At 30.6% G+C, this 21,856-nt stretch overlaps 1 protein-coding gene across 2 annotated transcripts in view; it reads left to right on the forward strand.

Moving 5' to 3' along the window:
* Positions 1-21,856, forward strand: part of LOC107437036 (uncharacterized) — a 364,659-nt gene that overhangs the window by 116,302 nt on the left and 226,501 nt on the right. The window contains exon 1 of one of the 2 annotated variants that reach the window (XM_071181568.2): positions 16,214-16,633. The exons of the other annotated variant lie outside the window; for it this stretch is intronic. The gene's annotated coding sequence lies outside the window, so the exon portion shown is untranslated. Of the gene's footprint in view, positions 1-16,213; positions 16,634-21,856 lie in introns of those variants that run through there. 2 annotated transcript variants of the gene reach the window in all.

The following is a 21,856-nucleotide window of genomic DNA, read 5'->3' on the forward strand; positions in this document are numbered from 1 at the left end:
GCTTCAATATTGTTTTCTTTCTTCTAATTTTTTAATTTCTTTGTTTTTCTCACATTTTACTCATCTCACTATTTTCACCAGAACATTGACTTTTTTTCATTTTATTACTTTAGCTGATCATTCACTTTGTCCAACGTATTGTCTTCGAATTTTTACAACGAATTGTACTTAATTTATATTTATGTTACTTTTAAAGCAAATACCAAACGATTATTAAAAGCATCTGTTCCTGTTTCATCACTTTGAATTATTCATTTCTATGGAGTTGGTTATGTTGTGTTCTGGCCTGTTTTTCGAAGTTCTCATAAAGTACTAAAAGGAAAATAAATTCGCTTTTTCGTTGGTCGGTAGAAGGAGAGTGACATGGATTATTTTTTTGTGGATTATTTTAGTGACATGGATGGAAGAGATTATATAGTATACCAGGAGTTAATTTTACCTCTGATTTTATTTTTGAATATAGTTCGGTCTTGCAGAAACCTAAAGACACTAATCCTATTCAAATGCATGTGCTGAACAGTTTTGTCCTCACGCTGATATGCCAATACAGCTACAAATTCATTGTTTCAATACTGAGGTGTAGGGCACTTTCTCACGCCTTCTTAAAAGGACGCCATACTTTTCATCGTAACTTTAATTTCACCTTTGTAAGATATTTGAAATTTAAAATACAAAAAACGTGAGTTCAGACAACCCAGAGATATCCATGAAGTTTCAAATGCTGAAAAAGAAAATTTCAAAATATCGGAATGCAAACAAATTATTGGAAAAGAACTTCTCCATTGCGTAATCCCAAGTTATCTTCTCATAATTTGTTTTCATTTTGATATTTTGAAAATTTCTCTTTCAGCATTTGAAACCTCGTGTGTCACTTTAGATTTGTCTGAACTCATTTTTTCTGTACTCTGAGCTTTAAATTAGTTATGGAGGTGAAGAAGAATTAGAACGAAAAGTTTCTCCCGTGTCATGGCGTCGTCCTCTTAAGCATTCGTCGGAAATAGTTGACAAATGTAACCACTGATACAGAAATGAGAATTAAAGCTAAACATTCTACTTCGTTGTGTTTCAGACATAATGTAGTGTGCAGACATTTATAAAACACAATTTAGGATGTATAGACGTCAAAAAGAAAATCGTTCTGTAGCAACGTGTGAGAAATGGAATCATTTAATAATAAACCTTCGCGTTGTCTGCTCGCAGCAAGTTTCATAACTTTTTTACGTTTTTACGGGAGATTTTTTTTTCTTCATATTTTAAATAGTAGTAAATTCTGCTCCCTTATCATTTTCTTTTTGTTGCAGTAAATTTGACGTTTCCTAAAAGTACAATGAATTTGGATTTTACAATGATTATGAATACCACTCTATGTAAACAATCGAAACAAATATGTAAGACCTGATGATTGTAGTTATTAAACCCTGGCGAAATGGAACAAATTATTTGCTACCACTTTAAATAGTGTGAGGGAGGTGAAACTTCCATATCTCCCTTTGACGTACAGTCCACAAAAAAAAAAAAGATATCACCCTGAATAACTTTCGTTCTAATGATCGGATTTTCACGAACTAAGTGTCAATCTTAATGGTTCCGGGGGGTGACCTCAAATATGCTAATTAATTAGTGCTAACCGTTAATTAAGTTATGAAATCAGACACAAAAACGTACTTTCTCTGAATAAACATGCAATTTTTTTTACAAATTTGGAATCCAGACACTTGAATTAGGGGGGAGGGGGTAGACAAAATTTTGAAAAAATTGGGTCTTAAATTGGGTCACAATAAAGGCTTATATATTTGGCGATAGTTGAGAAAACCGCCAGAAAAAGTCGCCAACGCAAATTAATATTTTAAGGTAACCCATTGACTAATTCAAAAGAAGAAGACTTAATTTCACTAGGTTGCTAAGCAACCAATTTCTGACTGTAAAAAAAAAAAAAATTTAAATAGTGCTCTGTGATTGCTCGAAGAGGTTTAATGGAAATATCTCAAAGTTTCTAGGATATAGAAAATTTTTAAGCTAATTTCTGTCCCAAAAGCAAATTTTTTTTAATTTTAATCTCCTTTGAAAAGAAAATTTGAATCGATTTATAAATTATTCATAATTTTCTAAGTTTTTAGAATTTAAATACATGAACTTTTTATCTGATATTATTTAGATTATGTTGTTTTTGTTATAAAAATTCGAGGATCTCATACTGAAATCAAATTAACATACCTTATTATGGCTATATACAAAATTTTAGGGATAATCATTTTTACAGCTTTAATCGAGTGTTCTAGGCAAGAAAGTTTTAAGAAAAAAAAGAGCTTGAAAAATAAAATGTATATTGTATAGTAATTCTAATGCGCATTCACAAGGTTTTCTATAATTTACGATATTTCTTTTTTCTATAGCTCAAGGAATTGCTGAATGTTTAGTGGTATTTTAAGAACGCTAAAATATGTTATGTTTAAGAATAAGATATTGAAATAATATGTTGCATATTGTAGGATTCATTGTTTAAAAAATCGCTTCATTTTGCTAGATATTTAGGTTGCAAGGCTATCTTTGGATAAAGATGATTTGCAAATACCATCCTCATCTTTCGATACATTCTGAAACTTACATTCGCAAATTCACCATAAAATGTCGCACAGCATATTCTTCAAATACGATTACAGCTACGTTTACCACCAAATACTGCTACTATGATTATTTTTGTTTTCTTATATATGTTACCGGCTAAGTATGAAACGCCGGTATTGAATAGAATGTCTCGGCATTCTATACATTGCCGGATGTTTTTAGGCAAAGTATGAAATATGAAAGGTATTACATACTTTCCCTAGGCATTCTATAGAATGACAAATGTTATTTAGGCAAAATATGAAAAAAACATGCTGATGAGGTCATTATGTTATATTAATGATGTGCATGTCACTGTGAATGATCGAAATCGGTGGTTGTTGACTTTCACCGGTGAATGTTTACAATCACATAGTCGCTTTAGTGAATGTCCGAAATATTTATTACATCCGATTTGATATTAATTTATTCGTGGAAATAATTACATTTATTCGATATTTTAATACTTACTGACAATAGATTAGAAGAAACATCAGTGTTTGGAGTATCAGGCTAATATATATCGGGCAATGGCACTGAACCTTAAAAAATTATCGGTGTAGGATATACCGGGCAAATGTATACCGGGCAGTGGCACTTGACCTTAAAAAAGCATCAGTGTCTGGTATACCAGGCAAATGTATATCGATCAGTGGCAATTAACTAGAACTAGTATAACTAGACCTTTGGTAAATGTCCGAAATATATACTAGGTCTAGTTAAGTGCCACAGCCCGGTATACATTTGCCCGGTATATCCTACACTGATGTTTTTTTAAAGTCAAGTGCCACTCCCTGGTATGCATTTGCCTGGTGAAAGTCGACATTCTCCAGATTTCGGTCATTCACAGTAACATTCACAGACAGGTGATTAAAAAATTACTTTTAAGATTAAGACGATGTATAACATGTTGAGAAATTTGCAATGATGTGAGAGATGCTTAAAAATGTTGACTACGTATTTTTATTAATATTTATAAAAAATATATTCAAGAAATTGATAAATATTTTATTCCAAATCTATTCATACGTACGTATATTATAGAAATTGTATCAGTTATTGAGAAAAAAGAACTAAAAAATAAAAAATAATCACATTAAATAAGCAAAATCTGGTGTATAATCAATCATATTCAATCACAAGCATGCTTCTATAAAACTCGACACTCGTTGATTAAAATGTTTTATTCAAATTTCCTTGCTAAATTGCAAATAGAATTTTAGAGGACTAAAAAAGAAATATCGTATTTTATAGTCTTAAAAAAATAAAAATAAAAAGTTTAGCAAACGATTATTAGCGAAAAAAATTGAATGAAATTTTACGCCACTCGCGCTAAGTCAAGTTCCTCGTAAGTTTATCACATTTTAATATTAATCGCCCCATTAAATCATTTCTTCATTGTCGCCAAATTATTTTTTTTAAATAATTAATTTTAATTTTTCTCATCTTCTAATGAATAAAAACAATAGAAACTTTGGATTTTTCAATTGAAAAATATGTAGATTAAAATGGTATAAAAAAATCCTTACCTTATAATTCAAAATTTTTTCATCTTCACTTTAATTAAATAATAAAAAATAATAAATAATTATTAAAAATCATTTTTTTCATGATATTATCTTTGAGTAAATGAGTTTTATGAGTGGGTGCAATTTTTTTTTAATTGCTTCATTAGTTTTTAAAATATGACTGAAAACGTAAAAAACGAAATTAACATTAAGGGGTCCAAACTTTGAATCGCTCTCCTGACCAAACTATTGGGACCACTTTTCCCAGATTGCGGCTACCCCGTATATTTTGAAGATAAGGAATCCAAATATGCAAAAAAAATTATATGTTTATTCAGAGAAAGTACGTTTTTGTGTCTGATTTCGTAACTTAATTAATAGTTAGCACTAATTAAATAGCATATTTGAGGTCACCCCCCGGAACCATTAAGATTGACACTTAGTTAGTGAAAATCCGATCATTAGAACAAAAGTTATTCAGGGTGATATCTTTTTTTTTTTTTTTGCGGACTGTACGTAGCAAGGAGATGATGCGAATTTCCCGGTAGATGCTTGTAAAAACTGAGACACTCATCCGAATTTGGTGTGAGAATGATTACTTTGTTTGAAGTTCATACCGAATGGAGAGCTCTTACAAACTTTAAATACCAATCTGCAGCACGTTGGTGAATGTTTTTCGTAAATTTGGTGGATAACTATTTAAATTCTTACGTGAAATGATGTCAAATGCTTTCGATCCATAAAGGCGAAATATTGCAAATTCGGACAATTCATCGTTCAGGATGATGGTTTGTTTACATGAAATGTGATTTCTTCTTGTCGAATTGAATTGGCAAACTGGTCATAGTACATTTAATACCAAATTAATTTCAATCCTCTTTAATGATTGATAAAAAATGTTGATTGTGTTCGATTATTTGTAAAGTCATTTCAATCTTCTCGTCGGGTTTATATGATAAACTACTTATTTAAATTGCTGTAAAAGTGGATGTATGTTTTTAGTTGTATGAGAAAGATATTTATGTTCTCATAAAATACACATAAATCTTTCAATTGTATTAAATAATTTTATAATATTTAATTTCTATTCACTTTTGATCGAATTCATTTTAACATTTTGTTTGTGCTGTGTGCAAAATTGATTAACTAGCTCATTTATATTGGAAAGTATTGTATGCATGCATCCTAACCTTATGATTCTTGCTTTATGGTAAAAATAGCTTTTCCGATTCTAATATGTATCATATTTTAATGTAATTATAATTTTAAGTGTTAGTAAATGACAAAAATGGCTTCTTTACATCAAGTAGTGTGAAAGAACATTCACTACACCAGGTTGTGGCGGATCATTTAGTGAAACCCAACTATTTTTGGTGTTCAGATACATGAAACTTTTTTACTAAGAACATAATGTTTTAAAGATTAAAGATAGAATTCTTCCTTCAGTGATGTTTATAGGACCTGATTGAAACATAGAAAGAAGGAACACATGCCCAGGGCCAGCCAATTTTAGGGCCCCTCAAATATTTAATATATTTAAAAAAATTTTAATAGTCTCTTCAAGATAAGTCTCTTAAAATTTCAACTTAACCCTTTATTTAAGGTTATGCCCTGCTTATTTTTAATGTTTTATAATAGTCTAATTTTTTATCCAAAAAGTCCAATGAATGGAATGACGCATATGCGTCAATGCGGAAGTTATTTACTGCTGCAGAAATAGTATTCCTATACTATCAAAAATAAGAGGCAGAATTCCCACTGTTGTGTCTATGCCATATGGATCATGCCTATGAACGTGATGTCTCAATCGTTAGTGTCAAATTTAGAATCTGCAGCATCGAGTCGCACGAGATGAATAGTATAAACTGTACTTTGCATAGACTTGTGAAACTAAAATGAAAGTAATGCAAATTTTAGAGTGAGTGAAAAGAGTTGGGCCTCTTAATCAGTACTTCATCTTCTTTTAATAGGGTCCAGGATACTTATAAAGGACACTAAGCAAGTTTTCATTTCCCTATATGAGAGACGTAGAATTTCATAACGAAATTACCAATTCCACATAACAGTGGAAGCTAAAGTAGGCTCAGGAAGGGAATGTTCCATCCCAAAGCTCGTAAATGAATGTCCCAAAGGTATCCGTCATTCGAAACGTTTGGCGTCAATGGAGACGCTCCTTCAGATAAAAGTCTCTCTCTCTCTAACAATTCTCCAGAGGCAAAAATCTTTAAAAGAATCATTTCTTCATCCACTGTTACTATAATGGAACTTTTATAGCAGTTTAGTCTAAATTCTTTACTGTGTAATGGATGTAGATTCCTTGTTGTAGAATTGAAGTATAATTTTAGATCGTGTGAGATGCTCTTATGAAGGGATATTTATCCCATTAATAATAATAAAATAAAGAAAGGAAGTTCCTTAAAGGTATCAAGAGAAAAAAGAAATTTTTTTAACATCAAGAATTTCTGTAACGGTAAAAATTCAACCGGTGAGTCTGAGAGGCCGAAGACTCCAGTCTCTATGCCTAGAATTCAAAATTGAAAAATTAAAGTGAATTGTTTCCAACGGACAGTTGGGCGCATGGAAAGAGATCCATGGTTAGCGATGTATCGAAAGATAAAATAGCCGAAAATAAAGCTAACCCCCTTTAATCAATATTAAATTTGAAAATCATTTGGCGAAAGTTAATGGCCAAAGAGGGTGAAAGAATAAGTATAACCCTGCAAACTAAAACATTTTTGTGGAAATAAATAAATAGTTATGAATAGATTTTGTTTTCGCTTGAGTCGCGACAGTGAATGAATGAGTTTTACATTTGTATTGAAATAAAAAGTGAGCTGTTAACACTGATTGTTAAGAAAAGAATAAAATATTAATATCAGTTTTCTATAAAATGTAATAAAAATTAAATAATTGGTTTAATTTAATTCGAATTCGATTATGAATGATTAAACAAAATAAATTTAAGAAAGTAAGGAAATTTCAAAATTTAGGAAATATGTAATGCCTATTGTGGTACCACAGAAACGTGGTTCAGCTTTCATATTTCAGTAGTTAAAAATTAACCATTTCAATCGAACCAATCTAAATTTTTTACCTCTGGATAATTATTGAAACCGTATACTGTGGGTTCCCAATCTTATTTTTATCACTACCCATTTTGCTAATCAAATATTGTTTCACTGCCACCTTAGAAGAAAAACGATAATAATAATATTAATAATTAATAAAAAAATGTCCCTTTTTTAGTCTTCGGAAATTTTTAATATAATATACTTCTAGAACCATGACTTTAAGTTATCGAAAATGTGCCTCATGACCAATGTTTGGAAAGTTTTTTTTAATACTAAATAGTAATTAATTAAATTAGCATAATTTGTAAACGTATAAATAAGCAAAAGGGGTTCCACTGTTTTACAAAAATGCCAAATAAGTAATATTATTTATGTTCTAAATGAAATCAGGTAAATTTGAATTAAGTCAGATCGTTCCTTCATCTGCGTTTTTTTAGTACACCTGACACTAATGAAAAGTAATTCAAAATCAAATAAAATAGTTATATTTTTTAAGTTAACAATACGGAATAAAAAGTTAATTATATTTTACTACCCCTTTGAATTATTTAACAAATGAGCAAATAGTCAAACACATTTTGTTTACAAAAATTGTACATTTAATTAAGGAATAATTGCAACTAAATTAAAGAATGTATAATAAGCAAAATTAAGGTAAGCCTCAAAGTTTCAAATCCTTGCGAAAATCAAGTTGCCGTTCAACGTTAAAATCAGAAAATTATATTTTCTTGTCATTGGTTGATATCTTTATTATTATTCTTTCATTTTTTTAAAACAATTAAAAAAATGTAGCCTATTTGAAATATTTTTTTAGCACCATTTCTTTAGTAAGACGTTATGTTGCTCCAAAAATATAAGTGATACCTCAATATAACTGTGATAGACCAGAGGTGGTTTTGCATTCTAAAAGGTGATTGAGAGCGATGAAAATAGTTACGTTGCGATGAACGTTAAAGCTCCGCAGATCAACAGAATGCCTTTAATTCTCAATTAAGTTGATACCCATCGATCCAAAGTTGTTTGTGCTTCAAGCCAAAAGAATATGTATAGAAGAAGAAGAAGGCTAGCTTCCATAGGCATAATGTAAACCAGTTCTCCAAGGTTTGGAAGACCCCGCGTATAAGGAAGAAAAAAACAACATTTAGGGGCACGCAGTAGAAGTTTTGAAATTGCTTTCCACCCTCCCCCCAACCACTATATGTGTTGGGGAGAAGAAGAAAAGTTTTATCATTAGTTTGTTCGGCATTTTACACTATTGGTAAACGGTACTGTACTGTTAATAAAGATATTTCTATGAGAATACATTAAGATCATTCATGTTGATTAAATCTGCTAACAACACATTTTGACAAATAAAGAAAGAATAAAATAGCAGTTGGGAGGAAAGCAGAGTATGCAACTATGCATGTAGAGTTGTCTAACAACCTGTTCACAGGTGACGTACGTCCTGTTTCTTATGCGCATGTGCTGGATACATAGTATGCTTAGTACATAGTATGCTCTGTTAAATCTGTGTATGTTGCTCATCTCGTAAGTTGTTTTTCTGGTACTACAGCATACTGAATCGAGCAGTTTTCCGTGTATTCTAAGAGCTGAACTTCTCCTTTCTATATTCTTTCCTTCAAAGCCACCACTGGGGAACAAACCTCGGTTATTCACTATCACAGTTCAGAGCCTTAACCAGTAGGCCATGGCTTTATCATTATAGAACTAAGGAGGGCCATTCAAATATTACTTCAGGTGGATGATATTTGTGATAAGAGTACTTTGTATACAAGGGGGAGAGGATTGTGAGCCATGCTTACGCAAGTCACTAATACCCATATTTTTCATTTCTCCTAAATTGCGTAAAAAATGTAACAAACAATTTTGAAAAAATTACAATTCAAACTTAAAATAAAAGGCAAGAAAACAATGAACAATGATAAAATTGGAGGCAAGAAAACAATGGGAAAAATCAACTTCGGGGAATTTCAGAGTTCAAGAATTTTGATCACAGAAGAAAAAAAAAACTTTAAAAAACAGAAAATTTCAAAGAGCTAAGAATATTTTCTTTCAAAATTTTATAAAACGAGTTAAAACAGATTTTTAAATTTTATTTTATTCTAAGTTATTCTTTTATTTTAATTTAATTTTGATTACTACTGTAAAAGTTAAAAATAGAGCAAAATTATATAGGCAAGACTTTTATTACAGTTATTAAAAATGCGTGAAAATAAAAATATTTATGACAAAAACATTATTATATTTTAATATATTTAAACGTGCAGTTTAGTTTTTAATACTCTTATCTGTATTTACAAAAAAAATAATAATAATAATAATTATAAAAATTTCTACGTGTTGAAGAAAGGAAAAAAAATATATGATCAAATATTTTTTGCAACAATCAAATATTTATAAACAGAGATGTATTTTAAGTTGGTAAAATTAATTTAAATCCAGTGGAAATATTTTTTACTAATATTTCAGCGTGAAGTATTACAAATATACCTATTTTACTTATATAAAGTGGAAATATTAGTTACTATTTTTCACTAACTCTAAACTTTAAATTTAAAAGGTAACCTATATTATGTTTAAAATAATATGTTTACAAATTCAAAAAAAAAAAAAAAAAGAATCGACAAGTGTATTTTTCTTTAAAGAATGAATTTTTCTTAAAGAAAAGAGAAAAGGTAGCTTTCATCCCCCCCCCAAATGTGGGTATACGGGAGAATTACGGACTCGTCACCGTGACCGCCCCCCCCCCCTAGGAGGACAAGGGCGGTTCATAACCGGTACATGCGACGGTCGAGAGGCCCGGCGAAAACCCTCGGTGGCATTTATTGAAAACAAAATTTAAAAACATACATGTGGCAACAGGCCAGAAAAAACAAATGATTATCAAGTAAGATTAAGTGTAAAAATGAACAAAAGATAGTAAAATTTCCAAATAAGAAGGTCAAAAGACCCTTATAAATAGGATAATTAAAATAAAATGTGAATACAAATACAGCTACATGAATATAATACAAAGGATATTTCCAGGTGTATTGTAAAATTTGAGATGAGACTGGTTTTATAAACTAAACAGTAAAGTTGAAAGTCAGAAATTTATAAAAGCAGATGACTAAAGCTTAAGAGTATGAGATAAAATTCGTTGTTGAAATTAATGATAGTAAAACCAGTATCTAAAACATAGTAAATCAGTAAAAGATTAGTTTAAGAGTTGAGAGGTAAAAATCTAATATTAAAAGTTAAAAATAATTAAGATAAGTGATCAATGGGTCAAAAGGATCCCATATGTCAAAATAATTTAAAATTGGTGGTTAAAAAATCCTGAAATTAAAATTATCCAAGACAGACACCAAGGAATTAAAATTTAAACAATCAAAAGGGATTGTAAGATAAATATGATAAAGTAGGGAGTGAGTAATTAAAACCCAGTAAAAAATTCGAAAATTTAAAATCAAGGGAGAGCTAAGGAATAAAATCTTAAAAAATGAATTTAAAATGGTAAATTAAAAGAAGACGAATTAAGTAATAGTAAAAACCAGTAAAAGGGATAAAATATTAAAATTACTAAACGTGATAAAAAGGTAATTCTAAACTCTAAAAAATAAAAACTGGCTCGTGGGTCCGATTACATAATAAATTTGACAAGTGTCTTTAGGATCTGGAGATAATAATTTAATTGTTTAGGTCTTGAGCCAGCAGTTCCTCTTAGTTAGTTTTAATGATCTCTTTGATTGTGTTTCTGCAGCTGTTATTTGCGAAAATTTGTTGATCTGTTTTGTTAGTGAAGCTGTCTTGTCGGAGTGCTCGGAAGCATCGGCAGAGCAAGTGTTCGATTGTTTGAGTTTCGTTGCAGTTTACGAAATTTTACATTTTTACATGTTGAGTTTACATTTTTATTGAAAAATTTGTTTTGGTTAGCTCCGAACACTCAGTGCCCCGTCAAATACTGATTTAAATAAAAATTTGCTTGAAGTCTTATTGCTGACGCGGTCTTTATAAATTTATAGGCCTGCCGGCCCTTTTCGCTTTCTCCCCATTCCGTTGACCATCTTGCCATAATGATTTACCTTAATTCAGTTTTTGCTTGTTTAGTGGTCCTCAAACTTTGGAGATCCGAGCTTCTTTTGCTGCTTTATCTGCCTCCTCATTGCCCTGGATACCCACGTGAGCTTTCACCAAGTTCAATTTAATACCTTCTCTTCTTTGTGTCTTCAATGAGCATCAGAGCATGGATGTGGGTTCCGCCCGGGCTTGGAGGGATGAGAGCGAATCTGAATAAAGAGTTGCATGTTCAATATTATTATGAGTTAACCATTTTAAAGCTTTATTGATAGCCATCAGCTCGACTAAGAAGATGTTGGTGTTATCCATGACTCAGTGGAGACTTGGTAAACTGTTATACCGTTGATCTTTACAATAAAGGCGAAAGTAGTTCTGTAGTTAGTTCTAATTTCTGTCTCCATTCTAGAGACATCAGTAAAGATCTCCATGCCCTTATCTGTTGGGCTATAGTATCCCCAAGTCAAGGCTCGATACATTGAGGGGTGAACTGGGGCTGGGACATTAAAGTTCATTGAGAGATCGAAATTAGATGACAAGAGATGTTCCAAGTCGTTGGGTCTCCAGTCCCACTTAATACGTTTAATGAAGATATCCTCCAAGATCCTAAGGTGTATCGGGAATTCTCCCGCCAGTATCTGGAGGGCCTCTGTGCTTCTGGTAGAGTAGGTTTACGTCAAAGTAATTAGTGGAATTCTCTGGAGAGACCTGATTTTTTCGTTAATTCTAGTATTATTTCTGTACCAGACACTGGCGACGTAAAGAATTATTCTTTTGCTTGTTTGGAGACAAATTCTGTTGAGTATTTTTGGTCTGAGGCCCCATGTAGCTCTGGCGACACGTCTGATCCACTGGTTGAATCTTGAAAGTTTTTCCTTGATCTAATTGAGATGGGGGATCCATGTTAGTCCTGGGTCGAGTGTGACTCCCAAATATTTCAATATTTTAACGTTTTTGATATTTCTCGTGTCATTCTCTTCAAGTTTAATACAAGGGAGTCCAGCTATTTCCTTGCGGTTAAAAGAGAAAAGAAAAATTTCCTTTGGCATTCGAACCAACGTGATTAATTCCCAAGAGGCATTTAACGATGATTTTTTGGAGATTTTTCGTCTTCTTAATTATAATTCAAGCTTTTATTTCCTTTAAAAATTTTTGCTTGAACTATGAAAAAATATCAAGAATAAAGTTTTTTATTTATGAAAATTCCGAACAGGATAATAGGTCGTTAAAGGCCACTGGATTCGAAATTTGCCATCCAGTGCCCTAAACCTCGAGGACATAACTAAAATTTCGATTCTATTTTAATCACAGCAACAACTTATGGGTAGCCTACGAATAGATACGTTTTCGTCCTTATTTTTAATATAAATATATGTATAATTTTTGGTGAAACATATTTACGCTGTATTTAAACATTTTGAGATCAACCCACCTTCGTATTTCAAATTTTATTGTTTCTAAATAATTCTTTGAACACTGTAAAAATATATAATTATGTTGTAAGTGAATGCTGAAAAAATGATTAGGTTATCTAAAACTATATTGACTTCCATAATTTTTGAAATGATAAACATTCATTTTTTAAGAGATATTTGAGTGAAATCTATCTAAACTTTTGATAATTAAAATTATGTTTTCAAGTTTACATTAATCCGTTTAGACCGTACATAAGTCAGGTCTCGACCATGCTCTAAAGATTAGTGCTCTGGATTGCCACCTTTTAAGCATAATCACTCTTTTTAAAGTTTAGAAAGGTTGCTCAATACAATTAGTCTAAGCATGTTCTAACCTTGATTAGCAAAGTTTCTGATTACGGGTCTACTTGGAAACTATTAAAACAACCCCAAAAGAATGAGTACCCCTTTTCCATTCCTTTTGCTTTTTAGTACAGAATTTCTTTTTGTTGCATTTAGTACCTTATACCAAAATGAAATAAGCATCATTGTCGTCAATAATAGTTTGGCATTTTTTACGATTTCTTAAGCGATTTCGTACCATTTTGCTTTTTTTTATTACTAAATAGCTATGTTTCTTACTTTAATTACTAACTACACATTACCAGCATTCCTTAAACATAATTTGTGTCAATAATAATTTGCTATTTTTTTACGATTTCCCTTAACGAATGAGCATCTTTTTCCTTTAATTTTTAGTGCAAGCGCATTCTCTTTTTTTATTACAGTTAGAACCTATAGCTAAAATGAATGGAGCATCATTGATGTTAATATTAATGTGGAGATTTTTTATATTTCTATTAAATAATTCGAAAAGCTATTAAGCTTCGTTTTTAGTACACAGCTTATTTTTTTTTCTATTTCAATGAATACTACCAAAAGTAATCATTGGCGTCTATAATATAGTTGCGATTTTTGTTTCTAATAAACTAACTAGAACTAATAGTAGTACAAATGAATTATTTCTCCATCATTTTTGCTTTTTATTAAGCAACTTATAATTTTTTTATTTCAAATAATTTTAATTTTAAATTATTTAGTTTTACGCAAATACTTTTAAAAACGTATCCATAAGCAAAATAATCACGAGATTTTAGTTATCTTTAGAAATGTATGTAAGAAATGCCATAGTCCGCCTATGCACGACGAATCACGCTCAGTTTGACCATTTCATTTAACTGACATGAAAAATTATTATGTACCATAAATTTCCATAATGTGCCATAAATTTCTCTTTTAAGTGAAAACTATAAGCTGACAAATAATACTTTGATCTTAAAATTATTTGAAAGAGCAGGATCGTCTGCTGTTTCATTTTTATCAATGGTAAGTTATAAACCAATGAAAATTTTTTTAAAATGTCTCTCCCAATAATTAAAATTTTTGAACGATTTTAATAACGGGGTCTAAAATTGTCTCCCGCTGCATCTGTCCCAATTTCAGGATGATAGAACAAACGGTTCTGGAATTATAAGGGAGACGGACGAACAGAATGCTCTTATTGTTGATTAATGTCATAAATGAATTCTGGAAGAAATGCACCAGGATTAGATGAAATCATTTATCTTAATTTTTTTTTTTTTTTTTTGGAAAGAACACAGATTGGTTTCCTTTAAATATCATCATTCATTGAAGAATGTGACCGTGAGCTGCAAATCGTTTGACGGGAGAAAGTTTTTTTTAATTTTTTTTTAATTACTTAAAATGGTGCTTAATATGATGCTTTATCACTTTTTTATCCAATAAATTTAAATTATATTCATTTTGACCAGAACCTTGAAATCGGATTCGATGAGTTGAAAAAAAACTTATCGGAGTTGGAAAATTTTTTTCGAAAAATAGGTCTCATTGTTTATAAGAAGAAATGAATTTGTTCACCTAATGAAATTTCCAAAGGAGTAGTGGGTAATTAAGTTATTACTTACTTCAAATTTTACTTATCGGAACGTGTTCTTTAGCATTTGATATAGCTCTAAGGAAATTTATTGCACGCCTGTACAGAAGGGTAAAAAAAAAAGAGCGAGTTTTTCTTCTTTTTTCTTTCTTTTTTTTAATATTAAAATTTTAAAGAAAAATTTATAAAAGAAATTTTGGATATCGAAGGATTAACGCAAAGCTTTGAAATGGGGAGAAAACATTTGCCCATCAGTGGTCTTTATGGGTCATTAATTTTTTATTTAATTTTCTTAAACATTCAACATAATGAATCAAAAGTTTAACAGCATCTTATTTAAATAACGGGTCATTAAATTAAAAATAATTTAACTACCAGGGTTTAATGTTAAATCATCTGAAAACTAATAAACGTTATTGACGTAGCTTTTCTGTCTACTGTAGTACGATCTCTTCGATACTCGGTGAAAAATTAAATCTCATAACTAATATTAAGGAACAGATTTATACAGAGCTGCCTTTAATGTTATCCCAGAAATTTTGAATCCCAAAGGAAGTAACTCTTAATTCAATCACTCAACAAGTGGAAAATTTGCGAAAAAAATTTTCTGTGAAACTAACGCGTGTTTTCATAACTCGGAGAAAAAACCACGAAAACCAATTATGGTCAAGAAAACTTTAACCAGACTGATTGGAAATTGAATCTAACGAGTAAGAAACACGCTTCTCTAGTAAAAATTTAGTTTATAGTTACCGACGGCTAATTTTATTCACACATGATTTTTTTCAACGTAAACACATTGAAAATGTAATAAGATATTTCTTGTTAAGTTTTTTGTTCAGTAAAAATAAAGAGGTTCCTGTTTTTAAAATAAAAGCTATCTTCAAAAAATTTATATATTAATTTTTATTAAAGCAATTATCTCAAATTTTTTTTTATTCCTTAATATTGTTTTAACTAGCAATACCTTTAGAATGTGTAAAGAAAGTATTTTTGCTTACAACTATTATGCTTCTATTACCTACAAACCCAAATAATAATACATTTTATGCAATTTTTTTTTAATTTATTGTGAAACATAATAGGGTTGTGTCGATCATGAATGCCGGATATCCGGTAATATTGACCGGGTCTTGAGACAAAAAACCGAGTAGTCGATACCGGGTAGTCAACCCGGCCCGGAAATAAAAATGTAGACAAGTGCATCGTTAGTCTATAATTTTGCTCTCAAATTCGTAATAAGTCTGACTCAACCTAAACAACTGAAGCAATCTTAAAAATTAAATGTATGGATGTCCAATTTTTTTCTAACAGTAAAAATTGAAATAATAAGAAAATTATTTTTTCTCTTTACAGAACATTGAGGCGAAATAGGGTCTTTGTTACCTATATAATATTTTCATTTTTTTAATGTCCAGTTCATTTATTTATTTTTCTTTGATAAGGAGTAAAAGATTTAAAAATAAATGCTCCTCATTTAAATATGCTTATTAGACTCGAAAGCATAATCACGAGAATTTCCATCTTCGCCCCCCCCCCGTCAAGAGTTGAGGAACGCATGCGCCTTTTATTCTCACGGTGACGTCATCTAGTTTTCAGGTGGAAGGAATTTCATCTGGCGGCACACTCTCCACTCATCTCTCGGTCGCCGTAGTAGAGGCAAAAATATTCGCCGTTCAACTCCCCTCCCCCCTTCAATCGTTTTCTTCGTTCAAGGGGTGGACGGTGGTGTGCACACAGATTTTTTCTTTCTCACGCAACCGAGAGTCACTTGCACGGAAAGTTTGCTTCCTTCAGATCGTGCACCCCCCTTTTGCAGAATTCTTAACTCCATTTGAACGATAGTTTTGGTCAACCTTTCCTAAAATTGTTATCATGTGCACGCTACAGTCTCCCCCCTCTATGGAAGTGACTGGGTTTTACGTACGGATTACTTTGGAAAGGTAAAATGAATTGAAAAGTAAGAAAATAAAATAGTGTGTGAATTGTGTTGTGATTACAGAATCATCTCAATTGGCCTTTCACGAAAAAAAAAAGGAATAGGTAAACATTTTCTTCAGTCCCGCACCTTCTCTTTTTCTTTCTTTCTTCTTCTTCTGCACTCATTCCTTTCCTCTCTTTGCTTCATTCAAAGCATGATCACATCATTCAAGTATTTAATTTCATGTTACAACAAAGATATCCCATTCGATGCAATCTTTTAAATTAGAAACGGTCTTTGGATCATTTCAGAATCTCCTTTGTCAACACACATGAGCAAAATACACTTTGCCACCACACATATGCTCAACCATTTGAACTTAACATAAAAAGACTTTTTAAGAAAAATGAAATTATTCTTACATTTAATCGGGATATTTTTTCTGATAAGTCGTTTGAAATTAGTTTCGTTCATAGTGTTGCACACATGCTAATAAATAATTGAGTATTCCACCTTAAAGAAACTCTCATTCGGATTGTATTTGAAAATGTTTCTTTTCTTAATCATGTATTCATTCTGTAGCGTAGAATCGAAAGCTCCAATTATGTTTCTTTTTAAAATTGGCTTAAATAATAACATTGTTATCCGAAAGTGAGCGGGATGTGCGAAAGAAGAATTTTCTCATAGTATGACGCGTTGTTGCATTTAAAACTGCAGACGATTCTCCATTTTTCTTACCCTTTAAAAAATAACATTTCGTTCATTAAAATGTAGTTTCAGGGGAAATTCTCATTTCAAACACTCTATAATAACTTTACTATTGCTGTTGGAATCTTATTAATATCCTAAAATTGAGTCAATGTAATGACCTAACAAAGCTAATAAATTTTCATGCCTGTCACATAGCATTGATATCGAATTCTACTCCCACCATACTCATGTCTTTGAACAAACTATATAATAAGGAGTTTCAATGTTAGCGTCAGCCTACAACTATACTATAAATGGGTGAAATTGGGAGAATGTTTCTCCCCTATACATTATTCACCTATCTATTACAATGTAAAAACCGGTTTTGCTATGCAGAGAAGACTGCAGGTTAACTTTTTACGTGCAGAACCGTCAGTGGGTTTTAAAACAAATGAAGGGTGATCAGTTGATTCTTTTTAGAATAATCCTGGTACTATAGACCTTGAAAGAGAGAATGAATTTTTCTATTCGATCTATTTTGAAACCCAAATTAGTTAGACGCACTCCACTTGAAACTTTTGATGTCTGGATGGATTCTCTGAAATAGCTGTTAATCTTCTTCTTCAGTCATGGCAACTACTTTGAACGTTAGTTTACCAAAGAAACAAGGTTCAAACGTAACTAAGTCTTTTGAATTCAATGGGTACGCGAATCCAGAAGTTGACGCAATAAGTATATCCACCGATGTTCAACTTTAACCACTCACAAATATTTGATTATTATTTTTTTTAAGTATTCGGTTTCACAAATGTTATAAAAGTTGAAGGTTGAAAAAAAAATTCGTAAAATATAAATTGAACTATAGTTTACGAATTGTTTCTTTAAATATTGAACTTTTTGCTGCATGAGTGAGGGAAAGTTCGTCTTCTAAAAAAGCTAAATAATGACTACATTTCTAAAGTAATTGCATCGTGGCCTTCTTTAAGAAATAATTGTACTTAACTACTTTAATAATAAAATAATATATAATGGTAGCTAGATTTAAAAAAAAAGTAGTTTTTCAAACCATTGGAAAGAACATCTGTTTTCGTATGGAATGTAAAAATACAAAAAACACAAAAAAGGAAGAAAAGAATCAATATTTTGTAACCATTTTATGACATATAGAAAACGACGTGTGTATTTATTATCGCCTCCTTTAAAATAATATAAAGTATACCATTGAAATATATATATTTTTTATTTAATGAGAATAATTTCATTGTTGTAACCCCCCCCCCACACACACACTATTTGAAACATTTAAATACAGTATATTCTCGATATCTCAAAGTTGAAGGGACACTGAAAGATTTTGGAGATAGTGAGTTTTCGAGATAACAAGTTCAGAACTAAATACGTTTTAATTCTGAAATAGTTCTGCAAAAAATAGAGTCATAAAACATGAGAATAACTACTAATAAGTATGTATATAATGATAGTTGACTATAAGTCTAAATACAACAATGATAATTTTATTTTTAAAAGATAAGAATTAAAATATGTATGCATTAAATAGAAAATAATGGGTTTACAGTAAACTTATAGTGTGATTATTTCGAAAAAAAAAACTCATTTGGTATTTCGAAAAAAATTTGACATAACAAGGTTTTAGAAAAAAACTCTTCGACCTAGGAATTGAAATTAACATTAGGTGGATATATAATGCCAAGAGGAAAAATATTTTTCTGACATAACAAGATTTTCGAGGTATCGAAGTTCGAGTTATCGAGAGTATATTGGAAACTGAACAAATGTCACGAAAGTAAGTGCGTCAATCAGATTAAAATACACCTTTTATATATTATGCTGTACCCTATAACTCCAAATCCCGAATTAATTGTTAATACAACCCTCTTTATATATTATATGAAACACTAATTTGCACAAAACCGATGTTGTTCTCCCTTTTCGGAACGAAAACCTGAAGTTGGTCAGAAATAAGGTAAAGGTTAAAAGTGAAGAATGTTCTACAAATATGCCTTTTAACTCCGCTGGTAATAACATAAAAAATTTACAGCTCTATTTAAGAATTAACTCTAGAATGTGCTGCGTTTTAGTAACGGAGCTTTATCTGTTACTCACTACGAACTTTTTTTTAACTTTATACTATCTGCATTACTCCTTACTTTATGACTAAGCTTCTTTTCATTTTTATACTTTTTTCTTCAGTTTTTAATGCATTTCCTAATTCATGTTTAAAACTGTCAGCAAAAACACAAAAATTCATAATTGTGTAAAAAGGAAATTCGTTATTTATTCCAAATGTAAAAGTAGCGTTGAAATGTATATTAAATGAATGAAATGTTACAATAGAACTTCATTTCACAAGAAGTAAGATGATACATTATTTGCGAAAAGAAACTGAGGGGGTCTCCTTCTTTCAAAATCGGTGACTTAAAACTATATTGGGTGATAAAAAAATGAACAAAAAATTAATTATTGTAAGCATTTAAAAAAGAGGAAATTCATAAATCAAAATCTTAAATGAAAATTTTTTATTATGTTTTGTTACTTCTCCGTGTATATGTTTTAAATTTGTCTATCACCGTATCGAATACCGTATTATTTCCAAACATAAGCCGTGTATAAACAGAAGAATCTGATTTGTATTTGGAAATTCACTCTTAATTTATAACTCGTATATAAACCGATGGGGAAAAAAATAGGTATGCTACGATATAAAATGTACCTCTTTCAGTAACAGTAGATCTAGTTACAGTTTCACAGAAAGTAAAAGAAGCCTTCCGAATTCGTAATTAAGAAATTCCTTTTTAAAGTGCCCTTTTTATGTGTTTCAGTTTTTATACTTAAACTTTTATTTTATGTATTTGCATGTCTTGTATCGTAATGTTTACTGATTGCTCGACAAAAGGAGAAATATTTCTGTCCTCCTGGAATTTTCATCCGATTATAACGTCCACTTTTGCCTTCTAAAATGTTTCAAACATTCTCGATTTTTATATTCATAAATACACTCATTTCATTTATGTAAAAAAAAAGATATTGATACCTGAACTGAACTAAATTAATTCTACACGAGATACTGTAAATGCTGCATCATTTGTTTCATAAGTAATATAGATGGAAAAAGTCGACTTTGTTTGAAGAGCTCAAAATTAAGTGCTCATTTTCTAGACAAGCAAGGCAAAAATGAAGAAAATAAAACATTCGCCAGTGAAAAAATGGAAAATAAAGCTTGAAAAGCAATAGTAGCCGATAGCCAAAATCTAATCAAGATGCATTTCCAAGCGCTATTCAGTGGAGAAGTATCTACATTAAGAACGTCTTTCCGCGTCAGCTTCGTGGTGTTATACATTTCAAAATGGAGCTGTGCAATATATGGTAACTCTTGCTTTCTCGATGTATTTTATTTTTGGTGATTTATATCTCTCGCTATATTAAGAAATCGTAAGGGCAGACGCCACTGTTTTGGGTGTTCAACTTAACTTTATATTCTGTTTTGCTCCGCAGGAAACTTGAAACGTCAGAGGTGAGTGAACTTAGGGTGGAACAAAAAAAAAATTAACATTGGTCAATTATTCTCGAACAAATTGTTCGAGAATAATTAACAGTTAAACTTGAGAGTTTTTTTTAAAAAATTCTAATTTGTTCGAAAGATACTGCATTATTAAGCCCTTTTTTGCAGTTTTTTCTCACTTTTTTGCTTTACGTTACATTTTGTTTTTCTACTCAAAATCTATGCTTAAAAATGTGAAAATGCGAAGATGTGTATAAAAAAATAGGAGGAGTTCGATGAAATAAAAAAATTACGATTCGATTGCTAGTTTGAGAATAATTCGATTGCTAGTTTGAGAATAATTAACTGTTAAACGTGTACTTAAAAAACATGTCAGTCGATCTACATTTAACTGAAATGCAACTACAGATTTGATGTGCTGATTAAATCATTTTGTATTATAATTTTTTTCGAAATTCTCATTTGTCGGAAAGTTATTGCTCATTTTAGTGCTTTTTTCAATTTTTTTCTCTTTAAATATTGACTATTAATCCATTGTTGTAAAAAAAAATTTTTTTCCTCACGAGATCTTTATTTTTTTTATTTTATAAGCTCACGCGCGAGTAGATGTCAAATAAAAGTAGCGAAGGAGAGATTATTTGTTGCCAGATTTAAATCTTACTATTCATAGTGAAATTTTTGAAAATAAGAAAAACTTAATAAATAAGTAGCAATAAAAATCATTTCCCATTTGAATTTTTTATTTGTCTTTTCAATGAATGGAATGACTTCTCATTTATTTTTCTTATTGAATCTGAGTTCCTTATGTTAGCAAGGTCCTTGAAAAGTTTCAGTAGTGGTAGTAAATTTAGTTGAATGTTAGAAGATATTTCTTATTTTAATCTATCACTTTATCTTTAAGTGGCTTAGAAGATGGAATTTTCATACACTTTCTTTGGAAAACAGTTTTTAGTGGTGGTTACCCAGAAATTAAAATATCGACATTTGTTTTATTTTCGTTACTATTTTTTAAAATTTTCCAGGCCAGCGGGATCCTTGGTCAGTTTTGTTTTCAAGTACAGAGGATTATTTTTCAAACCTCCGTAATCGTTACGATAAAGAAAATGTTCTTACATAGAGCTAAAATGATTGTATA

This window comes from Parasteatoda tepidariorum, chromosome 4, assembly GCF_982258835.1.
Source record: "Parasteatoda tepidariorum strain Cologne lab strain chromosome 4, Ptep-v5.0, whole genome shotgun sequence".
Taxonomy (NCBI): Eukaryota; Metazoa; Arthropoda; class Arachnida; order Araneae; family Theridiidae; genus Parasteatoda; species Parasteatoda tepidariorum.